Below are 8,051 nucleotides of genomic sequence, written 5' to 3' on the forward strand. Positions count from 1 at the left end.
CTCTTCACCAAGGTGGGAGTGGCCGAGGAAAGCAGGGCGTCGAGGAGAAAATAAAGGCCTGTTTGGGGTCAGGAGGGCTCATCGCGGGTGGAACACCCTGGGTGAGGTGTGCATGAGCAGCTGGCTCTGCAGGCGGGGCCGGGGTGGGGGACAGGAGTCTGGGGAGCTGGCAGTGGACAGACATGACTCTAAGCCCGGGATCTGTGAGCTCGTCCGAGGAGGGCATGACGGAGAAGACAAAGGGAAAGCAGAGAAGACAGAAGGACGGGGGCACGGTCGCTTGCAGGACCGCCGGGAAGAGCGGACTCATGAAGGGGAACGAATGCACAAACATCCCCCGCGGTCAGGCACGGGGCGCTGGCTGTGGTGGGGGGACAGGGACAGGCACTTGGGGGAAGGCAGAGGGTGTGGACGGTGGGGGCGTGGGAACCCTTTCAAGGGGTTTTCGGTGAAGGAGAGAAACAGTTGGGGAAGGGAGACGGGGTATGGAAGCCAAGAATGCCCTAGTGTGGGGTGGGGGCGGTCCCAGCAGGGCTGGAGGCTGCTCCAGGAGGGAAAGGGTCGGGTGCAGCGGGAAGGCAGCTGCTGAGAAAGGCCTGGGCGGGCCCATGCACAGTGGAGGAGGGGGCTGCGGACGGGCCCTCATGCCGTGGGAGAGATGGATGCTGGACGTTCTCTTCTCGTTCCTTCAGTTGTTGTTTTCAGAAACCACAGAGGTGGCATCTCCACTGGCAGCTGGGACCTGGGAGCCGCCGGAGGTCTGAGGGGCAGAGCGAAAGGGTCTGGACCAGAGGGACGGACTCGCGTGGCCGAGCAGCAGAACCACGGGGTGGGGTTGTGCGCTGGGGTGAGGGTGGTCAGCAGGATGGACTCGCTGTGTGGCTGCCGCCCCGTGTGGGCTCAGATCCCGGCGGTCTCTGCACCCACTCCTCTCCTGGACCAGCCCTCTCTGCCTCCTGCCATGGTGGGTTCCAGCCCCGCTCCCTGCCCCAAATCCCCTCCTCCCCGCACCCAGCCTCTATCCACGTAGGGACAGGCTACTTCGTAAAATGCTGTGTGCCCTGGGTGCATGGTAAATGTTCGTGTACCCAGTAGCACGCACAGATGGTAAAATCCATGAACGCAGGGTGCAGCTACCTCTTCGAAATGTTTTTGTTTCCTTCTGACCAGAAGCGGGACTGCTGGGTTGTGGGGTGGGTCTACTAACTTCTCCAGGAACCCTCCTGCTGTTGGCAGGAGTCGGTGACTCGGGAGGCAGGAGGCAGGCACCTGGAATAACCCCCCGCCGGGCAGCTCCAAGGCCCCGCTGGGAGCGGCAGCTGCGGGGTTCTGTGTGTCGGGGAAAAGCCCGCAGGTTCTGGCTGGGTTCCGCCCGGGCCTGTGTGCAGCGTCCTCTTGTTCTGCCGGGAGGCACAGCCATGGGAAAGGATGCCGGGCAGGCCCGGGGACCAGGTGGGCGGGGCGCCGGAGCAGCCCCGCCTCCCCCGCACAGTGACCACACGCGGAGCCGGAGACGCTGCCCCAGCGGCCCAGAGTGCTGCAAAGACGCCTCTTCCCCTGCCGCTGCCATCACAGCTGCCACCGCTGCACTTAACTAACACCTACTGAATACGCACCACATGGCAGGTGCTGCAGGACCTTGGATGGGTCCTCCCTCGCCGCAGCCCCACCTCCCAGGGGAGGAACCACGCAGAGGGCGTCCAGTCTCACCCACGGCCAGGCCAGGCGCGGGGCTGCTTCCAGGAACCTGCGCTCTGAGACCTGCCCCGAACTGGCCGCCTTCGGTTTGCAGCCGCCGTCTGAGTCTGGGTTGCCTGGCCCGGGCGGGTCCGCCTCACAGCGTGTTGGTGGGGCCGGCAGAGGAAATGGGGCTGTTTCCTTAACTTCTTTCTTTTTCTAACTTTATTGTGGTATAACTTCTGTATAGTAAACTGCACATATTTCACATGTACAATCTGAATTTTGATAGATGAATACACCAGCGAAGCCACCGCAATCGACATAGCTAACTTTTCCGTCACTCCCCAAGGGGTGCAAATCTCTAATTCCCAGTTTATCCCTTCCCGCCCTCTGCCCCCGTGGTAATCATAAGTTTGTTCTCCGTCGGTGAGTCTGTTTCTGTTTTGTAAATAAGTTCGTTTGATTTTTTTTTTTTTTAAGATTCCACAAAAAGTGCTATCATGCGGTATTTTTCTTTTTTCTTTCTGGCTGACTTCACTTAGAGGGACTGTCTCCTGGTTCCATCCATGTTGCTGCAAGTGGCATTTCACTTTTTCATGGCTGAGTGGTATTCCTGTGTGTGTGTGTACATATGTACACACGTATGTACACCACGTCTTTATCTAGTCATCTGTTGATACACATTTAGGTTACTTCCATGTCTTGGGTATTGTAAATATGCTGCTGTGAACATTGGGGTGCACATATCCTTTTGTATTAAGGTTCCCTCTGGACATATGCCCAGGAGTGGGATTGCTGGATCATACGGTAAGTCTACTAGTTTTTTGAGGAATCTCTATACTGTTTTCGATAGTGGCTGCACCAAATTACATTCCTACCAGCAGTGTAGGGGGGTGCCCTTTTATCTACACCCTCTCCAGCACTTATTGTTGATGGACTTTTAAATAATGGCCATTCTGACTGGTGTGAGGTGATACCTCATTGTAGTTTTGATTTGCATTTCTCTGATAATTAGTGATTTTGAGCATTTTTTTCATAAGTCTCTTGACCATTTGTATGTCTTCATTGTAGAATTGCTTGTTTAGGTCTTCTGCCCAATTTTAGATTTTTTTTTTTTTAATTACTAAGGTGTATGAGCTGTTTACATATTCTGGAAATCAAGCCCTTGTCAGTCTCATCTTTTGCAATATTTTCTCCCATTCCACAGGCTGTCACTTTGCTTTGTTTATGGTTTCCTTTGCTGCGGAAGAGGTTATAAATTTAATTAGGTCCTATGTTTATTTTTGCTTCTATTTCTATTGTCTGGGTGGACTGCCTTAGGAGAACATTGCTGAAATCTATGTCGGATAATGTTTTGCCTGTGTTTTCTTCTAAGAGGCTTATAGTGTCTTAGGTGTAAGTCTTTAAGCCATTTTGAGTTTATTTCTGTGTATCGTGTGAGGGAGTGCTCTAGCTTCACTGACTTGCATGCAGCTGTCCAGTTTCCCAGCACCATTTGCTGAAGAGACTGTCTTTATTCCATTGTATGTTCTTGCCTCTTTTGTCAAAGATTAACTGACTAAAAGTTTGTGGGTTTGTTTCTGGGCTCTCTATTCTGTCCTACTGATCCTTATGTCTATTTTTGTGCCAACAGTTATCACACTGTTTTGATAACTGTAGCTCTGTAGTCTTGTCTGAAGTCTGGGAGGGTTATTCCTCCAGCTTCATTCTTTCTCTTCAGCATTGCTTTGGCAATTCTGGGTCTTCGGTGCAGCCATATAAATATTAGGATTGTTTGTTCTAGTTCCGTGAAAAATGTCCTGGATAATTTGACAGGGATCGCTTTAAATCTGTAGACGGCTTTGGGTAGTATGGCCGCTTTAACAGTATTAATTCTTCCAAGGATCCGGATATCATTCCATTTCTTTCAGTCCTCTTTGATTTCCTCAGTCAGTGTTTTGTAGTTCTCTGCGTGTAAGTCTTTCACTTCCTTGTGGCCAGACAGTTCCTGTGTGTTATTTTTTTGGATGCAGTTTTAAAAGGAATTGTTTCTTTACTTTTCTGATAGTTCATCGTCAGTGTAAAGAAATGCAACTGACTTCCGTATGTTAATCTGTATCCTGCTACCTTGCCGAGTTCTTTTATCAGCTCCAGTGGCTTCTGTGCGGAGCCTCTAGGGTTTTCTCTATAGTACCATGTCATCTGCATGTAATGGCAATTCTGCCTCTTCTCCAATTTGGAACCCCTGTATCTGTTTTATTGCCTGGTTGCTGTGGCTCCGACTCCCAAGACGATGTGAATAGCAGCGGTGAGGGTGGGCACCTTGTCTTGTCCCAGATGTCAGCGGGAACGCTTTCGGCTTTTCACCGTGGAGCACTGTGCCAGCTGTGGGCTTGTCACATTTGGCTTTTATTACGTTGAGCCATGTTCCCTCTGCACCCACTTTGGAAAGGGTTTTTACCTTAAGTGGGTGTTGAATTCTATCAGACCTCTTAGAGTCCACGTGTAAGTGACACCACATGGTACTCGTCTGTCTGTCTTGCGTCCCTAGGCGTGGTAACGTGCACCGGGTCCGTGCACGCGGCTGCAGCTACTCACAGCATCACGTGTCAGTGCGGTCGTGCGTTATCAGTGGTCTCTCTCATTTCTTGTTTCCCTGGGTCCTCTCTTCTAGATAAAGGTTTACCAATCTTATTTTCAAAAAAGAAAGACAGCTCTTGGTCTCGTTCATCCTTGCTTGCTTCCCGTTTCCTTCCTCTGTTGACCTGAGGCTTTGTCCCTCTCCCCGCCTCTTCAGGAAGCCGCTATCGCTGCGATCCTCCCCTTACGACGACTTCTCCTGCACCCCTAGACTTTGTGAAGTTGTCCTCATTTTCATTTGTCTTGTGGTGGTTTTTAAAAATGTATATATTTAATCGTTTACCCATTGGGTTTATTTTTTAGCAGCATGTTTCGTCTCCATGTGTTTGTCCTCTTCCCGGTGTTCTTTCCACAGCTGACTTCCAGTTCTAGGGCAGGTTTAGTTCTGCTGAATTCGTTTTGGTTTCTGATCGCCTGAGAAATTCTTCCTCTCCGTGAATTCTAATGGATCTTGCTGGGCAGAGTATCCTCGGCTGTAGGTTTTCTCACTTTTAGGACTTTGCAGGCCTAAAGGGAGTGCATGGTGCATTCCAAGCTCTGCAGAGGAAGCAGCCGATTGGCTGCGCGGGAATTCCCTCGTGAGTGACTTTGTCTTCCTCCTGCTGCGTGTGGAGTCCTCTGACGTCTGCCATTTTAATGATGTGTCCTGGTGTCGCTCTGTGTGTATTCACCCTGTCTGGGGCCCTCTGTGCCTCCCGTCCCTGTTTCCTCCTCACGCTTGGGAGGCTGTAGCCGTAACATCAGACGCCGCCCTTCTCCGGGTGGAACCTGGATAGTGCCGCTGCCACCTGAGCTCTCGTGTCGCTTCCGTCCATCTGCCTGCTGCTCTCACTGGGTGACTCCACTCGTCTTCAGTCCACGTGTGCCCTTCTGTGTCACTTAGTCGGCTGGTCACTGCTTCCAGACCGCTGTTTAACTTCAGAGAGTAAATTACGTGCCTTTGGTTAGGACTTTCCTGTAACAAGGAACTCTGACTACGATCTGTGCTTAGATTCTTCATTCTGTTAGCACTTTTATGACCAACGTTTTGATTGTCTGGGAGGCTGAGGACCTTTGTTACAGTTTTTCTGGGGTCTACCTCTGTTACGTTTCTTTTCAGGGTTCTCATTCTTTAGTTGAGTGGCTCCTCTGCCTTCTTCCTTTTACGTGAATTTCTGCATATTCAGGTGAGCAGTTCTCTGTTGTGGTTTGAAGGGGTGTTTCTACGGGGGAGCACCCCCACACAGACTGTGTCCAGCGCCTTTGGTAGGACTGGATTTGGTGTGGACGCCAGTCACGTCTTTCCACACGATGTGCTGGCCACTGTCACCTTGGAGGGGGCGCGGCTGGTGCTGGAGGAAGCAGAGCCCGTGCAGGGCGGCGGCCGGAACTCCTCTGCTCAGCAGCCAGCACCACTCATTCAGAGGTCGGGGGAGGGTCTGTCCCAAGATGCTGGAGTGGAAGCCCTGAGGGTCAGCCTTTGGAAGTGTCTCTTCTTCCTTGCACTGGGGCCTCGGCCCCGAAGGATGGGCGTGCTGGGGCAAGTGGGGCTCGTGTGCCTGCAGAGGGGTGTTTGGTGTCTGCAGCTCTTCTCAGACGCAGCCCCACGTCACGTCTTCTCCCCTGCTGTGGCTTCAGGTGTCTTCGCTGCCGTCAGAACTCTGGGCTGCCTCTGTGGTGCTGCTGGAGTAGGTGCCAACTACAGCCACCCCCGACTTGGCTCACGCCACACCCCCCACACCCGGCATTCACCTCAGGCCTCTGGCCCACTTCTGAGTCTTTCCCCAGGACCGGGTTGCCCTAGACACAGAGCCAAGGCATGGCTTGGAGGAGTAGGGGGCACGGCTGCTCAGCTCAGATTGGCCTGAGGAGCCAGGCAAGGTGGCAGCCACCAGGTCAGGCCTCTCCCCTGCTGTCCAGCAGCAGGCACACTCACAGATGCAGTCTAGACTTCCCCAGCCAGCCAAGGGAACTCACCTCCATGGAGGACTCAGACGGGGGCACCCAGACGGGGGCTTGATCCCCCCACTCACCATGGCAGTATGCGCCCACGCAGCCCCCTTTTCTTAGCCCCCTTCCAGGAGTGCAGGTCCTGAACCGATGGTTTTATTTCCATCCTGTGTGGCCCTGTGTCCTTACGGGGGTGTGTGGGGAGAAGGGGGAAGGGAGGAGACACGTACCACGTGTGTATCTCTGCAATACCGACACAGGCTTCAGCTGCCTGGCACTTACACACATACTATTAGTTCCTTCGACGCTCCACACGTCACGAGGATGTTAGAAATGACTGGCCCGAAATAGCCCCAAGGTGAAGACTGACTGAAGCTCCAGGATTTATTTGTCCGGTTTTACGTCTTTCCCTTAATTGACTGTAAACCGTTTGCCAGAAAAACACCTGGAAATGAAGTTCTGACACTTTTTAGTCCACTAAATAATTTTAGCTACGCTTAATGTAGCTTGTTTTAAGTCCTTCATAGAACTGAAAAAAAAAATTTAAGTCGAGCATTTTAAAGCCCTATTCATTTACAAAATAAAATAGAGTTTTACAGGCGTGCAGTTAAAAACAACTGCACAAGACCTCTCATGAATGTAACCGCCGCCACCCCAGCAGGTGGCCCTGGTGCTGGCAGGCAGGGCACAGCCCACCAGCAGTGAGGCGAGGCCCTGTGCAGACACCACTACGTCACAGGTCTAGGGTTCCCTGGATCCAGCCACACACCAGCAAATTCTCCAGTAAGTGCACATTTTAATAATCAGTATTTGACAGCAGATGAAAACACTCATTAGATTAAAATGCCACAAGCTTGTTTTCACATCCACTCACTATAAAGGGAGGCTCCTCTGGCTCTGTCGTCAGCCCCTCCTCCTCGGGTCTCCATCCTGACTCTGGTCCCCCGCCCAGCCTCACTGTAGGGGGTCCTCAGTGGCAGGGTCTGGCCTTTCTCGGCAGCAGTTTCCTTGCAGATTGCTGTGGTTCTGGCCGGCCTGCGAGGGGCTGAGCTCAGGGCCGTCCTACTCTGCCATCTGGGGAATCTCCCCCTGCATGTAACTCTGACTCCCCCAGACTTACCTGCTCACGGCCTTCTGTTAACGAGAAGCCTTACTGACAACACAGCCCGTTAGCCTTCTATGTGGTACATGCACTATACTGCGTTCTTACAGTAGAGCTAGAGAAAATGTCAGAGCCATGACATGTTTACACTCTGTGTTTACCAGTGAGGAACGTTCACACTGTCTGTTTACAAGGTGAACTGTCAGCACATCGACACTACAGGATAGAAAGCACTGCAGATGGTCGCACAGGACTAACCAGGCACCAACACCTACGTGACCACTCGTCCCGACTGACAGGCACAGCGGTTCATGCACGGACAGCGAAGCAGCCACCTGACTCGCGGGGGGGAGGATGCAGCGTCACCTGCCACTCCAGCAAACAAGGTGCGCACTTTCAAGCCCCCAGCCCGAGGCCGCGCAGTGGTGTGCCCTGGGGTGGGGGCGGATTCAGGATGGAGAGAAACAGGAAGCATTCTGTGCGCCAGAAACCAGCGCTAGACGGTTAGAATGCATGTTCAAAGATTTCAGTGACCCCCGAACCTTGCATCTTCCCATACACAGAAAAGCACTAAAACTGTTACCCTGCAAGGTCTGGGGTTATTTGCCGTGTGTGTGATAAGCAGTAATCTCTATTCGACTAATGTTTTTTTCCTTCCAGCAAAAAATCCATACACCCTGGCTCCTCCCTGACCCCCATGAGAGGCGGGCTCCTGGGATAC

Source organism: Camelus dromedarius, chromosome 22, assembly GCF_036321535.1.
Source record: "Camelus dromedarius isolate mCamDro1 chromosome 22, mCamDro1.pat, whole genome shotgun sequence".
NCBI lineage: Eukaryota > Metazoa > Chordata > Mammalia > Artiodactyla > Camelidae > Camelus > Camelus dromedarius.